General features: G+C 42.1%; 1 pseudogene; it reads right to left on the reverse strand.

The window, feature by feature from the left end:
• Nucleotides 1–3,399: 3,399 nt before the first annotated feature.
• LOC130881001 (ATP synthase F(0) complex subunit C1, mitochondrial-like) lies at nt 3,400–3,818 on the reverse strand (annotated as a pseudogene).
• Between the last annotated feature and the right edge of the window lie 16,964 nt (nt 3,819–20,782).

Below are 20,782 nucleotides of genomic sequence, written 5' to 3' on the forward strand. Positions count from 1 at the left end.
AACAGAGATCCCTTCTTCCTAGGTCTAGTCTATATCTAGTTGACAAAAGCTAACCAGTGCAAGCATGCCATCGACACTGGTGTCTCTGACAGCCACTGGCCCCCACCTCCTAACCAACTGTGCTGGTGAGGGAAGGCCCTGATGAGCAAGCACATGAAGGAAAGAAACAAGGAATACGGAAGAGGGGAAAGCAGCGTCGAGGTCCTGGCCCAAGGTGTCCAAGGGGATAGAGTCAAAGAGAAGGCCAAAGAACTGGACAAATACGTAAACTGAGGGTTTTTTTTTTAATCTATCTCATAGTCTATCTAGTCTTTCTCTGAATGTTTCGAGTTGCTTATCAGACTTGTGATGTCTTCAGTATTCCGCAAAGGTCAGCTGACCCAATGTTTCCCTCCCCAACACCACCCTCTGCTTTGAAAGGAGTCGGCCATTCACATCCCAGACCTGACCGTACCATTCTTCTCTGTAGCATGCTCAATGACTTTCCCTGTGCAGTACACGTACTGCGGAAAACCTGGCAACGACGGCAATGTTCTGCGTGTGCTGCCCCATGTCCACACATGTAACTGAAATGTGGCTGGTGAGACTGCCAGAGCAAATCTGAACTTAACTTTAGATCATTGAAACAGCTGCATGTAGCTAGTGTTACATACCCAGTTAAACAATACCCCATTTCTAGTGTTTTTAACATTTTAGGAAAGCCCTAATTCTTTTGTAAATAATATATAATGGAAGATTCATTTCATTTTAAAAATTCTGAAATGATATTTCCACAAGAATGCTGAAGTTCAGTGGTTCAGTGAGATCAATCCGTTCTTGTTTTCTTAGCCAAGGACCCACGATCTAGAGACCAACACCCATTGCCATTCTGGGAGTGTGTTGCTCACCACATCTCAAGCAAGGTTAAATGAGCTAGTTATTCCTAGGTCAAGGATCAGACTGTGGAGGCATCAGGGAAGAACCAGGAAAAGTGCCAAGTTGATCCTAGTAGGCAGTGCAAAATGGCATCGTGTCAGAGCAAAACCAGATAGAACATGGGATCAGGGAGGGGAAGGCAGTGTCATACACACCAAGGGCTATGAACCAAGTGCTGGGACATGTGACATAGGAGCACAGCTGAATAGTGCTAGCCCACTTTAATGGTTCGGAGTGTCCATCATGAGCCAGCACATCCCTGTTCTCCAAGTACAAATGGTGATGTTTTAGCATGTGGCTTGCTAAAAACTCCCACTGGCCTGACAAGTTCCTCAACTTACAAGGTCAGCGTCATCTCTGTGATACTGCAGTCACATCTGGCCTCCCAAACCCGTCCCTGCTTTACAATGCTTTTCATAGACCCCTGTTGTGTTGCTCTTTCCTCCAGAATAAAACCTTCCACCTTAAAGTGAAGCTTAAGACACAAGGTTTTCTAAGGCAGTGGATCTCAACCTTCCTAATGCTGCTACCCATTACTACAGTTCCTCATGTTGTGGTGACCCTCCAGCCATACAATTATTTTCATTGCCGCTTCATAACTTTATTTTTCTACTGTTAGGAATCATACGTAAATGTCTGTTTTCTAATGGTTTTCTGTGACCCCCATGAAAGGGTTGTTCAGTCCTCAGAGGGGTCATGACCCACAGGTTGAGAACCACTGTTCTAAGGGACACTACCTGCAGGGAAGGTAGCTAAGTCAGCAAGTAAACAACTCAAGAGCTTCAGAAAGTACCTGAAACTGAGCAGATTCACTAAACCTTATAGGTAGTAAGGACTACAGAGAGGCAGTCTCAGTTTCCAAGAAGGACTTTCTGGAACCTGTTGAGCTGCTTAGAGGCTGTTCAGATGTCCAGGGCATATACTCCCACTCATGCTGGGATGAGCTTTGAGACATCCTGCTATCTTGGAGTCATTTCTGCATTCAGTTTAGTCTTCTTCGCCTATCTCTACCCTACCAGGCCAAGCCAGTTTCTTTATTAACCAATGGTATTCACAGCATACAGAGGAGAATCTCACATCAGTCGCAGACATGTTTTTATGGGTGAGCTGGCTTACTCTGGCCTCTTACATGAGTGAAAGTGCTCATTTGGCTTCCGAGAATTAATTTTCAGCGAGCAAAGGATGCTGACAAAATCTTGCCCATCCCCACCAGGCGAACCATAGTGGCCCTTTGACATCATCGGTGACAGCAGCAATGAGGGCCAACAGTTGTTCAGTAACTCAGCACACCCAGCCCACGATGCACTGAATCTGTGGCTGCTTCATTAGTAAAACAAACAATGGCTTCACCCACCACGTGAGTTCTGAAAGAACAGAAAGCTCACTTTCTCCTTGGGCTTTTTTGGTTTTGTTTTGTTTTTGTTTTTGTTTTTTTTTTGAAAATGACTAGGGACTTGGCATCAGAAAAGGATGAATGGCTGCCCAGCACTGAAGACTCGCCACTCAGCTGTGACTGCCACCAGCCAAGAGGGAGGCACAGCAGGCATCTGCACAGTGGCTGCCTCCTATTAAGAAGGCAGTTGCTGGGTTCTCATGGCTCAAACGCCTCTCCTGCTACTGGTTTGTGACCCAACCTTTTGGGGGGCTCCATTCTGCTAGTCATCACCAGTCCTCAGTGTACACCCTGAGCATGGAGGTTTTCAGTTTCTTATTGCCCACCCCAGACCTGCCCCAAGCCCCTCCTTGTCTTCAATGACCTTTTTCTCCCTCATGAAGCTGTGCTCATCCATTCCTGGGTGGGGTAACCTGCCACTTCTCATCTCTTCTCCCTCCCAGTTGAAATGGTTTTCTCTTTCAGGTGTGTTACAGAAAAGGTGCCCAATGGAGCTTTAGAGCAAGAAGAGTCTGAATCCCAGTAGCCCTGACTTCAAACAGAACTTTTTTTGGGGGGGGAGGGGGTTGTTGTAAAAACACTGTCTCTGAGGCCCCAGCTGCTCCCTGTGTAGCCCTGACTAGCCTGGAACTTACACACAGACCCTCCTGCCTCTGACAATTGCTGGCTTTAAGGACATGTGCTATTATACCCAGTTTCAAGACAAACTGTTAAGGACTCTTTTAGTCCTGAGCAACTATGATTAATCCTTCCTGGAGCTCTTGGAAGATAACTTATATAACCAACATTTGACCACCAAGGGAAAAACATGCTGTAGCCATATGAAAAAGATACTCAAATGTGGAGAGAACTGATAGAATGCTCAAAAGCCAAGGTCATTTGCTTGGTGTGGTGACCTGCTTCCCAAGGCCTTTTCATTTTCACCTCCCTCCCTCCTTCCCTCCCTCCCCTCCTCCCTTCTCTTCCTTCTTCCTCCCTCCCTCCCTCCCTCTCTCCCTCCCCCCTCTCATTTTGGTTGGTTTGTTTTGTTTTTAGAAAAACACATTTAATGTTAAAGCTTAGCGCACTCCAGCACTAAGAATGGCATGGAGTCAAAGCAGCAGGGACATCTGGGTTACCCCACAGTGCTTCACAGTGAAGAGGATGAGGAGACCGATCATAAAACAGAAGAGTCCCATGGCTTCAGACAGGGCAAAGCCCAGAATGGCATAGGAGAAGAGCTGCTGCTTGAGAGATGGGTTCCTGGCATAGCCAATAATCAAGTTACCAAAACACTGTTCAGATGCCAACCCCTGATCCAGCTACACCAACTGTGGAGGGCCCAGCAATGTCCTAGGAGAGAGCACTGGTCTGGAACTCCAGCCTGGAGAGGGGAGAGAGCTGCTGCAGGAAGGCTGTTGAGATGGGGCCTCTGGGCGTCTCGGGAGGGAGGCAGACACAGGCCTGATTAGACCACTCCTACAGGAGCAGATCAGAGCTGGAGAAATGCCAGTGCCTTGATGCTCTGCATCTTTTCAGTCTCCCAGCTCTCGCCCTTCTCACCTGCTTTTCTTTTCTGCAAGTCTTAGAACCTAAACAAGACCCCAGTTAACATCTCCCCAGTGTCCATTAACATGATCAGAAGCCATCATATTCCTGTTTGGGGGCACCTGCTGGCTGTTGTCCTCCAGCTTTCAGTGTTGCTCAGGGTTGACAGTTGGTGCCTAATGTCTTGGACTATTTTCTGAATCACTTTGCGATTCTGATGAGGGTCTTCTTGCTGGTTAGGATCCTGTAGATTCCAAAGGTAGAAAGAGGCATCACATACAAGAGACAGATACAAACTGGATTTTATAGTAATCTCAATCTTATAATAACTCATTTACCCCTTAATTGACTAATTCGTCATCCCACAAAGAGATGAAGCCATACAAGAAGAGAACACTAATTAATCACCTTTGAAATGCCAGACTTGAGGCTGACTGGGAGTGTAACTCAGTGGTAGACCCCTTGCCTGGTGTATATACTGCCATGACTTCAATCCCCAATACACCTAATCCTTGATGCTTCACAGCAGAGATGCAAGCTCAACATGAGTTTCAGTAACAACTGTATCATCTACTGATCTTCTCATCACACACATCAAACTTTTGAAGATGGGAAAATGATGCTTGGGTACCCTAACTTCTCTTGAGTAGTTAGTTTGTTTTCATCTGTTTTTCCTTCTCTCTCTCTCTCTCTCCTTCCTTCCTTTTTCCTTCCTTCCTTCTCATATCTGGAAAATATAAGAGATGCCATTTCTAGAATATAATCACCTTTAAAAAGGGAAGAGAAAAGCTCCTGTTTCCTTCATAGCATTCCACTGGTTCCAACCATCTGTGATAACCCACAGTTTTGGAAGTAAATCAATTAAAAAGAAATTGTTTAAGGAAACAGCAAGGTATTACATAGAAGTTTCGTCAAACAGAGAGAATTTTACAAAGAAAATGGACGTTAAAGCCTTTTTATCTCTTTGTCTCTGGAGAATGGAATGAAGTATGTGACATTCCCAGCTACAAAGAAAGAGGAGAGCTAGGTACCTGTTGGAGACAGGAAGTTACTAGCAAGTAAAATGTGATGTGATGCCCGAAGATAGCATTTAAATAAATACATACCAAGAGAGCGAATCTTGAAAATATGATGCCTAGAGACAAAAGGCAGCCAAACCTAGGCACAAAAGGCAGTGGGGATTGGCACCATGAAGATGAAGCCAGTGTAGCTGCTGTCGCTCCCCCAACAAATGATTGGTTGCTAATGGTTTTGTAATGAAGCAGAGTGCGAGGCTGGTACCAAATTTTCCTTGATTGCCTTTAAAGTTGAAAGATGGATTCTCATTCTCAGAAAAAATACTTCACCGTTATCTTTAAATTTCCCCAGAATTAAGAAATGCTTTTAGGCCTACTTGAAGGAGGATGCAAAAACCTTCCTTCTCTGCTATAGTCAGAATAATGGTGTGCCTCCAAAGTAATTATACTGAAACTTAAGGCCCAGTGAAGTGGTATGGAGGAGGGCCAATGGGAGGTGTCTGTGTTATAAGGGTCCCACCCTCATACTTGTGTTTAATGTTTTTTTTTTTTAAGACTCGGAATGAGCATCCTAGCCTGAAGGGTGCAGAAAAAGGACACTGTTTAAGGAGCAGAGACTGATACTTCTCTAGTCATTGAGGCTACAAGAGCCAAGTTTGATCTTGCATTTCTCCAGGACTGTGAGAATTAAGCTTCTATTATTTACAAATTATTCCATCTATTTTCTTAAATTGTCTAACTAGATATAGACCATTTGTCTTAGGTTTCTTGGGCTGTGATTTAAAAAAATGACCAAAAGCAACATACAGAGGAATGGGTTTACTTGACTTACAGACTACAGACCATTAGCAGAGGAAGCAAAGGCAAGAACTAAAACAGAGATGATAAAGGTACACAGCTTATTGGCTTGCTCCCCATGACTTCCTCAGCCTGCTTTCTTATACAACCCATGATCACCTGCACAGGGTTGGCACTGTCCTGTGGACTGGGCCCTCAAATATCAGTAGCCCACACTTTGCATGTTCTCAGTTTCTCCTTTAGTTCCAGCACCTGTGGGTTGCTGTCCCTTGAAGACACTGCCATCGACTATATTAAAGAGTATTGATTACTCTATGTGATGTAGATTTCTTGGTACTTCACCAAGGACAAGTTGAAAGTCATCCTGTATGTTGTCTGCTAGACTAAAGTCTTTATTTTCTCTAGGGACTTCATCTACAGAAGCTTTTATCTTGCTTCTGAACAATAAACATTATAAAAGGAAAATGTTTATTTTTTTTATTATGTTGAGATTCCCATTGTAACACCCTTTCTTTGAAACCCATTGTCCCAAATCTGTTAGTAGATAGGCCAAACTATAGAAAAGAGATATCTAAAGGTGTATAACTATTATCAGTTGACGTCCTATTCCTGGACCTGAATTATGCTAACCAAGCAACATGCTACCCAGTAAAGCATTGAAAAAGAAAGCAAACACTGATGTGAAAACCAACGTGTCCCCTGGGAGGCTGACAGATGGCTATGCCATCTTCTAATCCTGTTTATCCTTTATCTTCTGCCTTATATTTTTCTCTTGTGGTTAGGATCTGTGTCGAATTCTTCTCAAAATGTTATATTTACCCTGTTTATTGCATTTTGGAAAGCTTTGGTCCTAAATAATTAAAATTAGAAGAGCCAACACAAAAAGGACCCAGTTTAATTTATGAGATGACTAAAATGCCTTTGAAGACAAGGAAAGATGAGTTATAATCAATTACTATTTATACTTGGTGATCTTGTGCACACGTGATGCTTAGAAGCTCTTTCTCTACTTTGGGAATTTCCTGTAAATTTAAACTTCCCATGGTATCATCACACTAACCTTCTCATTTGCACATATGTATTTAAAGAAGGGAAAATGGCACCCAAGCTGTGAAAGCTGCATCACTTATGTGAAAGGTGAGCTTTTGCCGATGGCATGTGTTAATAGGGATGCGAGGCTGCAATATCCATACTGTAATAGAGGTTTTCCCCACACAGATGTCAGAGGGAAAGCACACTGAATTATATGTCAGAATGCTGATGAGAAAGTATGCTTATATGTCTGTCTTAGGGTTACGGTTTCTGTGATGAAGCGCCATGACCAAAAGCAACTTGGGGAGGAAAGGGTTTATTTGGCTTGCATTTCTATATTGTAGTCCATCACTGAAGGAGGCCAGGACAGGAACTCAAACATAGTGTAACCTGGAGGCAGGAGCTGTTGCAGAGGCCATGGAAGGATGCTCACTATGACTTGCTTAGCCTGATTTCTTATAAATCCCAGAACCACCAGCTCAGGGGATATTACCTACAGGTAGGCTGGGCCCTCGCCCATGAATCAATAATTAGGAAAATGTCCTACAGTCTTGCCTACAAACCAGTCTTACAGAGGCATTTTCTTAATTGACATCAGATGACTTTCGCTTGTGTCAAGTTGACAAAAACTATTCTGCACAATGTTTTTGTATTTTATGAGAAAAAAAATGTATTTCCTAGATTCTCTAATGATGTGGGATTCCCCTGTGTATGCTGTGAATATGTTTTATTATCATTGGTTAATAAAGAAGCTGCTTTGGCCTATGGCAGGGCAAAATAGAGCTAGGTGGGGCAAACTAAACTGAATGCAGGGAGAAAGAAGGCAGAGTCAGGGACATGCCATGTAGCTGCCGAGGGAGAAAGACACCAGAACTTTACTGGTAAACCATGAGCCTCGTGGTAAAATATAAAATAATAGAAATAGGTGTATTTAAAATATAAGAACTAAGTAGGAATATGCTTAAGCCATTAGCCAAGCAGTTTTGTAATTAATATAGTTTCTGTGTGATTATTTGGGTCTGGGTGGCCAGAAAGCAAAGGCACAGTCTCTATTTACACTCTAATATGTAACTTTTATAATGCATAATACATAACATACATTCTCTAATACATTGTTGACTGAGGTTTCTGTCCCACCAGGTCCTGCAGCCGTTCAATCCCAAAGAAATACACAGAGGTCTACATTTAATTATAAATTGATTGGCCTATTAGCTCAGGCTTCTTATTAACTCTTATAACTTATATTAGCCCATAATTCTTCTCTGTGTTAGCCACATGGTTTGGTACCTTTTTTGGTAAGGCAGTCACATCTTGCTTCCTCTGTGTCTGGGTGATGATGGCAGACTGACTCTTTCCTCTTCCCAGATTTCCTCCTTGCCCTGCCTCTACTTCCTGCCTAGTTGTCCCACCTATACTTCCTGCCTGACTACTAGCCAATCAGCATTTTATTAAGCAAGTCAAGAAACAAATCTTTACAGGCTAAAACAATTGTCCCACAACAATACATATCTCACCATACACTTTCAAAGGTTTATTTATTTATTTATTTATTTATTTATTTATTTATTTATTTTTATGTGTGTGGATGTATGTTGCCTGAATGTATATCCGTATACTACGAGCATGCAGTATTGGCAGATACCAGAAGATTATATCCTCTGGAACTGAAGCCACAAATAATTGGAGTTAGCTGCCATATGGGTTCTGGGAATGGAATCTGGGTCTTTTGTGAGAGTAACAAGTGTTCTTAATCATAGACTTATCTCATTAGCCCCAAAGTTTACTTTACTCTTGATTATGTGTCATGTGTTGATATGTGTAGGTGAGTACAGGTGCCCAAGGAGAACAGAAGCTGCTGAGAAGCAGATGTAGGTTTTCTAGAAAAGCATGAAGTTCTTTCAACCACAGACCCATTCTTTAACCCCACAACACACATTCTATAGGGGTGGCTTCCCCCAATACCTTTCATGAGGTCCATAGTGTATTCTACAGTTGAAATTTTTCTGATTAAAAAAGTTCCATGTTCAATGCATGTTGGGAGGATGATTACACCTTGAAAGAAGTAGAAATGATTCACAAACCAATTAGTTACTATTTTTTTGTGTTTATTTCAAATGCACTTTTTGGATAACATAAGGCATCCCTCCCTAAATGAAAAAACAAATTTGAGAAAAACTTAGTTTAATTTTTAAAATACCTCACTTGTAATTGGATTGGATTGTCTAAAAGAGTCAAAGAAGTTGTGCTAAGTAATCAAAAAAAAAAAATCTACCATCTCATAGAATCCTAAGCCACAAAGGCTGAATGTCTTGGGGAATCAATGAAAGGTAAAAGTGAATGCCGGAGCTTGTGTTTGTGAGTTTGTCTGAGGTCCTAGGCTTAACTACAAACACCAAAATGTTTTCCTACAAAGTAGAAAAAGATAGAAATGAAAAACAAGTTTTTAAAACTCAGGAGACTTAGAAAGCAAACCTAACTTGAGTTCAGCTTGTTTGGTATGAGCAAGCCCAATTTCTTACATTATATTCAGATACTTATTTAATTTTTCTTTATTCTTATTGGTTTTAAGAATGTGTATGGTGAATATCCGTGTCTAAGGAACGCATGCAAGTGCAGGTGTCTGCAGAGGCCAGAGGCATTGGATTCCCCTGGAGCTAGAGGCACAGGTAGTGCTAAAATATCTGCCGTGGGTGCTGGGAATTGAATTTGTGTCTTCTGAAGGAGCATTACACTCTTTTAACCTCTGAGCCATCTCTCCATCCCATAATGATTTCAATTTTTTAGTGAACTCAGTTTCCCTGTCAAAAGGAGAGAAAAATTTCAATGCAAAAAAAAAAAAAAAATTCAGTCTGTAGCGGTTAACAATCTGCCTACTATGCACATAAACTGTACCTTTTAAAAAAATCTCTTCGCACCAATGACCCTGACACTAGTTGGCAGACATAGCTGAAAATTCTGGAATGCATGCATGCTGAAAGATACATTTGCAAAACATGAGCTTTGACTTCCTGTCTTGGTGTTCATTTTCTCCCTCTTGTTAAAATAGGCTGATTGCTCTGCTTCTAAATTCACTATCCATGCATTGATTTTTAATACTAACTTCCGAATCTGATTCAATGAAGAGAAAATAAATAGGACAAGAGGAAATAAAATTCTGTTAAAATAATGTCTAGTCAACTTAAAGCACCAACATTAAGTTAAAAATTATAACTGTAGTAGAGTGTAGGCGGCGGCTTTTATTATTTCAGGTTTTAGCACTAAAAGCCCAAAAATATCTACCAAAATTAGCATGCCAGAAATAAGATCATATGGCAAAACAACTTAACTTCAAACTATTTTATACCTAAATGGGGGAGATTTTTATCATAATAGTAAATAGAAGAAGAATGGGATGTGAAATTCCCTCCAAAGAGCCAAAGGACTGTTAAGAAACAGAAATGATTTGCCCACATCCACCATTTCTTGTTTGCAAAGCTGTGTGTGGTGGTTTGAATGAGAAGACTCTCATAGACTCATATGTTTGAATACTTGTTCTCTATGGTGGAACTATTTGGGAACGATTAGGAGGCAAAGTCTTTGTGGAGGAGGTATGTCACTGGGGTCTCAAAAGACCTGTACCATTCCCAGTGTTTCTCTCTCTCTCTGTCTCATGATTATCCAAAACATGAGCTCTCAGTTACTGCTCCAGTGTCATCCTGTCTGCCTGCTGCCATGCTCCTTTCCATAGTGGTTAGGGACTCTATCCCTCGGAAACTATGAACTCCAGTAAACTCTTTCTCTTACAAGTCACCTTGGTCACAGTGTTTTATATGACCTTGGTCAGGTAGTAGAATTAAGACAGTGTGTATTCTCCAGCATAATCTAAGTCAAACCATTCAATCCATCCCATATTTTCAAAACCTTCTAACAAAGAGGTGATGTATAGCTTTATGCCTTACCAAATGCTCTCCACTGAATAGATACATACTGACATAGATTCCATTCAGGTTAAACAGTGTTTTTAAAAATGCAGCTCTTTGAATGTTCTCATATCTTCATCAATTTATTTCTTCAATGTCTTGACTATTTCATTATAACCTCTAGGAGTTCACCAGGACCTGCCCTACACAGGGCCCTTCTAATATGTACCCAACCTTTCCAGCAAGCCAGATCTCCCTGGAGGATCAAGCCTGGTGAGTCTCCTTAACCTCTCTCATCCACAAACCCTTCACAACCCACAAGATCTAACCCAGATTCCAAATCCAAATTATTCTAGTCTAGCTACACTGCAACCAATTTCGAGGCTTCCCAGAACATACCCTGCCTATTCCCTAAGCCAAAGGTCCCTTCCATGCTGCATCCATCCTTTCTACTCAGCAAGATCTACTCCCACACTCCAGGCTTGGACCAGGAGGCACATCCTGGACATCAGCCCAGTACCCTTTGCCCACCCAACTTCACTCCACCCAAGCTATTTCCAACCTCTAGGCCCCTCTCTGCTGCCCCAACCTGCTCTATCCATACACACTTCAAGCTAACAAAAGAAGTCCACATGACCAGATCTCACTGCAAAAGTAAAAATAACATGAAAGTCAAACCAGTATCTTTTCTTCAAAACCTACGAGTCCTGTAGAAATGTTTGTCAATGGAAATTACCTAGATGAATCCCACGGCACAGAATTTAAAAGAACAATCATAAACTTCATCAAAGAATTCAAGGAGTAGCCGGGCGGTGGTGGTGCATGCCTTTAATCCCAGCAATACAAAGAGCATGTAGAACACCAAATTGACAAACCAGAAAAAAAAAACTTCCCTTGACACACCATAGTTAAAACATTAAGTGTATATAACAAATAAAACTACAAGAAAAAATGCAAGTTGTATATAAAGAAAAACCCAGAATAACAGCTGATTTGGAAATGGGAAAAAAAAAGTTAGAAAAGTCTGGAGCAATACATTCCACATTCTAAAAGATCAGAATAGGCAGAATAATCTAATTTACCTCACAAGACTATCTGCCATAATTAAAGGAGAAAGAAAAATTTTCTCTGATATAAAGAGCCTAGGAAAATTTATATCCACCACACTAAACCCAAAGAAAATACAGGAAGCAATATTTTGGGGCTGAAAAGAGAAATGAGCATAGCAGAGAGATTCTGGAAAGAAATACAAAGCCATAATTAAGTACCATTACAAACACAAACAACCACCAAAACCCAACAGTACAATATCCTCAATTAACACACACATTTTGAGATAATAACTTTAAATATTAATGGCCTTCAATTCTCCAATCATAAGACACAGGCTGGCTGAACGGGTCAAGGAAAAAAATTATCTGTCTGTTGTCTATAGGAAATACATTTTAGCTTTAAAGCTTGGCATAGTCTTAGAATAAAAAGATGGATGAAGTTATTCCAATTAAATGGGGCCAGGAAGCAAGCTGGTCTCACTATTTTAATATGTGGCATAAAAGACTTTAAACTAAAACTAATAAGAGATAGAGAGGGGATTCTAATTTTAATTGAGGGAACAATTAAGCCAGAAGACATTACTATCCTAAGCACAGATGCACAAAACTCAAGTGTACCCACTTTCATAAAATTGTACTATTGGATTTACAGACACAGATTAACATCAATCCGTTCATAGTTGGTGATTTCAATGCCCCCCTTCTCTAAAAGACTAGTCATCAGGACAAAAAACAAACAGGGAAACAGCAGAATACACTGACATCACACATCAAATGGACTTGCAGATGTCTACAGACTATCTCACCCAAGCACCAAAGAAAACACATTCTACTCAGCACCACACAGAGGTGTTTCTAAAACAGACCACATCCTAAACACAAAACAAATCTTTACAAGTTCAAAGAGATTGAACTAACTGAATGTATCTTATCTGACCACAATACAGTAAAACTGAAAATTGACAGCAAATGAATCTCTAATAAATACACGAACTCATGGAGATTGAATAACTCATCTCATTGCTGAATAAGGAATGAGTCAAAGAAGAAATCAAGGAAGAAATAAAATGTCTGGAACTCAATGAAAATGAAAACACAACACAATAAAACCTCGGGGACACACTGAAAGCTGTCCTATGAGGAATATTTATATACCTAAGGGTCTACCTAAAAATTTAGGAGAGTACAAATCATGGCTTAATGATGCAAGTCAAAAACTTAGAAAAACAAGAACAAACCAAATCCAAACCCAGTCTATGGCAATAATAATTCCATTTAGACCAGATGTGGGGTTGCCTGAAAACTGAGTGGATTCCCTGGCATCTTAGCATATGAATTGTGATCCCTCCAGCCAAATATACATGAGACAAAGAACAAATTGATGTGAAGAAAGAAGTGAATGAAAGGGAAACTCTCAGGAATCACCAGGGATGACCCCAGCTAAGACTTATTGCAATAGCCAATATATAGCCTGAACTGCTCACCTCCCATGAACAAACAAGACTTAAAGTGGATGGATTGGAACACCAAACCAGCCAAATAACCTTCAACCTACAGTCTGTCCTGCTGGCATTTCTAGCTATCACAAGAATTTTTTTTTCCCATTAAACACTGTAAATGTCATGTTCAGAAAATCTCTGAAGAGTCTGAAAACCATAATCTATTAAGCATACCTGTTTTTTAAATTTTATTTTTTACATACCAATCTCAGTTTCCCCACCCTCCTCTCCTCCAGCCCCCCACCTTCTCCCCACCCCATCCCCTCATCTGCTCCTTAGAGAGGGTAAGGCCTCCCCTGGGAAGTCAACCAAGGAGAGACCAACCAATGACTGTTCCAGCCTGAGAGACATGCCATAGAGTAAGCCCTCTCCTGACGCTACCTGAGGCACCAGGACCCAGAGGCTGAGTGGCCCAGAGACCTAGGATAGAGCCAAACATGCCTTAAAAAAAAGCCAATGTAATGATGCCTAATGATATTCTGTTATACTACTAGATTTGTGCCTAGCCCAATTGTCATCAGAGAAGCTTCTTCCAGTAACTGATAGAAATAGATGCAGAGACCCTCAGCCGAACATGAGACCAAGCTTGAGACATCCTGCTGAAGAGAGGAAGGAAGGATTGTAGGAGCCAGAGGGATCAAGGACATTACAAGAAAACACACAGAATCAGCTAATCGGTGCTCATAGGAGTTCACAGAACCTCAACCAACATCCAGCGAGCCTGCATGATTGCCCTTTGCACGTATGGGAAAGTTATATAACTTGATCTTCTTGCGGGACTCCTAAGAGCGTGCGTAGGATCTGACCCTGACTCTTTTGCTTGCTTCTGGGACCCTGCTCCTCATAATGGGTTCCTTGCCCCATCTTAATACACGGGAGGTGCTTATTCTTGCTGCAACTTGATATGCCATGTTTGATTGATATCTATGGGAGACTTGCCCTTTCCTGAACAGAAATGGAGAAGGAGTGGATTGGGGTGGTATAGACAGAACAAAGGGGCAAGGACTGGAAGGAGAAGAGGGAGGTGAAACTGTGGTGGGGATGTAAGATAAATAAATAAATAGATAAATAAATAAGTCTAAAGTAAAATGTAAAAAAAAAAAGTAAATAGAATGATCCCAAGGACTTCCTTCAACACTAAACTTGTCAAGACCTCTTTGCAATCACACACGAATGAGCCTGGGATCCAGAACACTTCCTCTTACCAAGTGTTAAGAGTCTTCCAAACATGTTTGATTCATGGCTTGTGTGAGAACATTATTTCCTGCCTTATTACATACTCCTTTACTCTATTTAGCCCACATCTTAATTGGTACTTGGGCACCCCCACTAGCGTAGCAGCTTTTGGCAGCAGGGAACTGGGTTCCACACCTGAGGTGTGGGAGGAGTGCAAGCAGACAGATCAGCACCTTGTCTCAGCTGCTGGTGTGGGGGTGGGCTCCCACTGCTGAAGCTGAGCTGGTTGGGTAACTCCTTTATGCGATAGAAACATTGATTCATCCAGTGCCTGTGTGAGTCTTGTCTCTTTTGCTGACCTTGAACCATGGAGGGGGTTGACATCCTGACATTGTCATTTCTAGAAAAGCAGGATTCCTCCTCTGCAGGTGGAAACAAATGTTTCTCCCTTGGCAGTCAACAAGAAGCAGATCTGGCTTCAAAAAAAAGGGGACTTTGGTATGAGAAGAAGAGCCAAGAATAGGTTGTAAAACCAAGTTTCTAGAATACTGTCAGACACAGAATGGGGAAATGATTGAATGGAGGCCCTGAGTGGTAAGTCAAGAATACAAGTCCATCCAGAATCCTAGGATGATAAGAACCATTACCAGATATGGGTTATACGCTTTCAAGAATCAAGATCAAGATACTATACCCTACTGTTAGGATAAAGGATATGAGGTTTTATTTGTTTCTGATCTATTATAAACCCTTCTCCATACGGGCACTGCAGAGATGATTCGGTGGCTAAGGATGCTTGCAGCTGAGCCTGATGGCCTGAGTTGGATCCCAGAAATCTATGTAAAGGTGGAAGTTGTCTTCTGACTTACACATGTGTGCAGTGGCACATAAACACTTGTGCACACACACAAATACAAACACACATACCGAATAAGTGTAAAAATTCATTCTTCACATTTAGAAATAAAATGGCCCCCACAATCAGAAAGTCAATGGTCTTTATGACGAGAAATTAAATAGGTCTATGCCTACCTAGCAGTCAACACCATAAGCCACAACCTCATTAAGACCAGTGTACATTTTCCTTCAGGAGTTTCTGTCTTCATTATTTTCCTATTGCAGTGACAAACACCATACCCAAGACAACTTACAAAAGAAAATGTTGAACCTGGGGCTCTCAGTTCCAGAGGGTTAGAGTACATGACCAGGAAGCATTGCAGAAGGCTGCCGGGAATGGCACTGGAGGAGTAGCTTAGAGCTTATATCTGACCCACAGGCAAGAGGCAAGAGAGCTAACTGGTAATGGCATGGGCCTTTGAAATCTCAAATCGCAACACCAGTGACATATCTCCTCCAACAAAGTCACACCTTTCAATTCTTCCCAAACAGCTCCACCAACTCCATCATTCATTCAAATGTCAGTCTCTGTCGTTGTCCATGCTATCGTTCTTTCAAGAATGCTGTCATATGCATCTTTGTTCACACGCACGCACGCACGCACGCACACACACACACACATTTGCACACACACACACACCACCTTTGGTGCCTTCCCAGAGTCTTCCTGTGCCTCCAGGAGAATGCCATAGTTTTTTTTTTTGTTCCTCCAGACATTCTATTTGTTTGACTAATGCCTCTGCTTTAGCCCTAGCTCTCCTTAATATCCCATAAGATCTCCTTCTGCCAGCCCATCTATGTCCCACGTACTCCCCTCCATCCCCCCACCATCCCATCTAAGTCCCTCGTCTTCCTTTCCAGATCAGATTCTTTTACCATGCTATCGTTTATCTGATAAATATTTATAGAGTATATATTTCTCACAGGATCGTGAGGCGTGCAGCAGTGGAAATAAAAAAGGCATGGCACTTTTTCATCTAGGTACTGAGACTCCAGGTACACTCAAACTTCAGTGTTTGCTGGAATCACCCTAAGAGCTGATTAAATCCTGAAATGCCTGGCCCACCCCTAGAGTATCTTGTTCAGTGCATATGAAGAACTTCCATCACTGACAAGTTCCCCGCTAATACTTCTGCTATTGTTCTTGGCATCACACTGAGAACCCCTGCTTCTAGCAAGACACCAAGTAAAATGGAACTATGCAACTAATCAACTATTATATTATCACACAACAATTCTATTATCTAGCCAGGCGGTGGTGGCGCACATCTTTAATCCCAGCACTTGGGAGGTAGAGGCAGGCGGATCTCTGTGAGTTCGAGGCCAGCCTGGTCTACAAGAGCTAGTTCCAGGACAGGCACCAAAAGCTACAGAGAAACCCTGTCTCGAAAATCAAAAAAAAAAAAAAAAAAAAAAAAAAAAAATTCTATTATCTACTTAAAATAGCACAGTCACCATAATTATCCTAGCAAAAATCATATGTGAGTTTTCCTTGAGCTGTGTTTTGGATGAACTAGACCTGAATGGAGGAAAGAAGAGGGTGGAGGTTCTAGGTAGAAGGCCTTTGTGAGACTCCGGAGTGAGAGGGCAGGGTGGGTTGGGAAATTAAAGAATATCTTGGCAGAAGAACAAAGGAAGAGTGAGAACGTGGCCTCTGACAAAGCTGGACTCTTCCTTTCTACCTAACAGGTGATGTTTGCTGCTCCCACCAGGTAACTCTGAACTCAGAATTCATCTTAGAATCTTCGGAAGACTGTATAAAAATGTGAATGCCCAGAAATGCGGATTTAATTGAACTGAGGAGGGTGTTATATTTTGTTAAGCTTTTCTTTTTAAAAAATCTTCCCAGGTGATTTTATTTGACATTTGGATTGAGAATCTGGAAGGGTAGGAAAATTACATCTTTCATAATGACTATGTACACATATAATGGTGTGTGTGTGTGCGCGCACGCACGTGTGCGGGCGTGCACAGGTCTGAGTGCAGGTGCACTGATATGTTGGTAGGAGGGTGCTATATTTGTATGTGAAGGCCGAAGTTACCATTGAGTATCTTCCACCATCACTTTCCACTTCAAGTTTTGAGGCAGAGTCTGTTGGTGAACTCAGACATCACTGATTGGATAGAATGATTGGTCAGTGAATATAAACAGAGTATTTCTATTTCAGACTGAAATTTTACCAAATGGCCTCATGTAAAGTAGGGTATCTTGTTATTTTTTGTTTGTTTGCTTTTTGGCTTCATGACTGTGGGATTGTGAGCACTGAGAGAGTGACTATGTCTTTTGAATTTGACATGTTCCGTGGACAGTAATTTCAACAACAGTAAGGAGCTAATGTGGAAGTGGTCGTCAGTCTGTGTGTTTATCTGCAGAGACCTATCAACTCAGAGTCTTTCCCTTCGCCCTGATTTAAGGGAGCTGAATGATAGTCCACACTCCACTCTTATTGTCTGTACTGATACTTGGTGTTTTAACAAATAAAACTTGCCTGAAGACCAGAGTACAGAGCTAAGCCACTAGAGGTCAGGCAATGCGGCACACACCTTTAATCCTAGACTCCTCATCTAGAACTAGAAAGAAAACAGCATACTGAGGGAGGTAAGCCAGACCCAGAAAGACAAATATAAATGTGTTCACTCATAAGTGGATATTAGACATAAAGCAAAGGATACATCCCCAGCGAACCTAGATAACAAAGAGCACCCTAAGAAAGACATACATGGATCCACCTAGGAAGGAGAAAAAGGCAAGATCTCTTGAGGAAATTGGGAGCATAGGGGTAGGGGAGAGGGGAAGGTGGAGGGGAATGGGGAAAATGTATAGTTCAATAAAAACAGTAAAAAATGGGAAATGAAAAAAACAATCCCAGGACTCGGGAGACAGATGCAGAGATTTCTTTCTCTGTGAGTTCAAGGCCACGGTGGGCTACACTGGATTGATCCAGTCTCAAAGAGAAACAGAGCCAGGTGTTGTTGCTTTATCCCTTTAATCCCAGTACATGGGAGTCACACACCTTTAATCCCAGTACATGGGAGTCACACACCTTTAATCCCAGTACATGGGAGTCACACACCTTTAATCCCAGTACATGGGAGTCACACACCTTTAATCCCAGTACATGGGAGTCACACACCTTTAATCCCAGTACATGGGAGTCACACACCTTTAATCCCAGTACATGGGAGTCACACACCTTTAATCCCAGCACTAAGGAGGTGGAGACAGGAAGGGATATGACTGGACAGAGAGAGAAATATAAGACAGGAAGAGACAAGAGCACAGTGCAGTCTGAGCATGCAGTCTGAGGACAGGATCGCCCTTTTGGCTTGAGGATTCGGTAGAGGTTTTAAAAGGTCTCTCTAGTGACTGGCTGCTCTGCTTCTCTGACCTCTCAGCTTTCACCCCCTAATATCTGACTCCGGGTTTTTATTAAGAACAATTAGAATCCAGGCTATAATTGTCAATGGAGTGAATAAAGCTGTATCAGGAGAAGGGGAAAGGGAAGAAAGCCTACGGGAACAGGAGCAGAGGATGGGGGACAAAGGGAAAGTGTCCAGAGCAAGGGTCATTCTCATGACCTCAGGAGTCCTGTCCAAGTGGAGGATGAGAGACTTGAGAAGAGACATATCCATGGGTCAAGCATTTTAACATGCCTGTATGTAGTTCACTTTCTCCATGTTGTCAGAAATGCCCTGTGCAGTGGGTACCCTGGTACTATTGTTCATAGTTTACCCATGAGGAAGCCATGAGTCAGGAAGCTTCTGCAACTCTCTTAAGCTGTATGTGAACAGCCTTCCTTGCTCTGAGCATGACACCATTAAAATCTTATTAATTTTTTTCTATGAATTACTTCACTGAATCTTACAAGTGCTTCAGGTGTTTGGCAGCAAGAAATCACTTCCAAAAGGCAAAATATCCTCCCTGAAAACAAATACCTGGTAAGAGAGCATGATATTCGCAGTGAGGCAGGGCGCCATCTCTGGTCTCTTAAGACTGTTGGGCTTTACATGTTGAACAAGGCTGAACTTCTCTCTACAAAACCCAAAGCTGCTGACTTTTCCAATGGCACCCTGCAAAAGCGTGAGAGAGGCTGGTCGGTGAGGGAAGGACTTAGAGAGGAAGAGAGGCCAGAGCCCAGGAGAGTCGGGTTGGGATCCTGAGTGCTGTCTTTCTGAGGTGACTTCTGCTGGCTCCACACCTGGCTCAGAGCAGAGGGAAACAGTGAGAAATGTCACAACTGCTACACTTAAAGACAGAAGCAACTACTATGTGCACGAGAACACAAATAGGAAGATGACACCCTAGAAATAGACTCAATTAAAGATGCGGATATGCAAAGGGAACTGTGAAAACTGGCTTGAGAACCCAGGGCCAGTCAGCCTAGGAGGTGGGCAGGAGCGGGGGGTACAAGGGTATTGTAGGAAATGAGGTGTGGGCAGGAGAAATGCTTTGATGGCCCTGGGTGAGGAGCATGGAAGTTAACTTTGCCAGAATGGACACAGGCATGCATTTTAACCAAGCTATGGCAATAGTGTCAGAGGTAAAGGGCTGGCTGGCTGGCTGGCTTCGGTTGAATTTCTAGAGATGTTGGAGTGGCAATGCCAAACCTTTGCAACAGCTAGAGAATTTAGAATCTGCAAGGGGTGGGCAGCCTTGACCTCCAGCCAGCATCTAGTCTGATGATTACACTCAGTGTTGTCCTAATTATCCAGTGTGACGATTACACACACACACACACACACACACACACACACACTCACCATTACCACCACCATCACTACCACCACCACCACAACCATCATCTAGGAACCTGTTGAAAAGGCAAACTCGTGACATCATTTTCCCCTATCTGCCTCACTAATTAGGATACCCAGATAGTTATATATGCATATTAAAGTTATCAATGGACTGGTGTCTAGTGCTTGGGAATGTGCATGCCTCTGAGAGTATATAAAAGTAATTCTAAGGAGCCAGACATGTGCATTTGTTTATAACGTTACCCAGTACTGCTAGAATACTTGCCTTTATGGATAATGGAAGTCAAGCGCCAATGTATAAAATGATAAAATACACAGTCGAGCACCCTGCAGTTCTAATAAGAGTCATTTAGCTTTTGTTTGTTTGTTTGTTTTGTTTTGCCAACCTATTCTCAAGGCTTCAGTCCTATAATGAAACACAAATCTTTACTTACAAAGGTCAGAGAATAGGGACTCATGAGAAGCACTCCCTGGAAAACAAAGGAACTGGTGGTAGAGCATATGACCAAGAACTGGCTCAGGGTTTAGACATGAGCACCATTTGTTCAATACTTTAAGCGGGTGATGACTTGAAGTTGGCCCTGGAGGAAATATTCATATCACAGAGACAATAAACCCCACAAACAAAGTGTTCTCAGACAACTCAGCACAGCAGCCAAGGCCAAGGACTGAAGAAGACGGTGGTGGGGTCTGATAGCCATGTGGGTATTGTGTTTAATACTGTGATTGTTACATTTGGAGCCGAGCCAAGACTTTCTGTGTCTTTTACTCTTCTTTCCTTTGTATACGAGCATGCATATGTGTGTGCATGTTCATTCAT

This window comes from Chionomys nivalis, chromosome 9 (assembly GCF_950005125.1).
Source record: "Chionomys nivalis chromosome 9, mChiNiv1.1, whole genome shotgun sequence".
NCBI lineage: Eukaryota > Metazoa > Chordata > Mammalia > Rodentia > Cricetidae > Chionomys > Chionomys nivalis.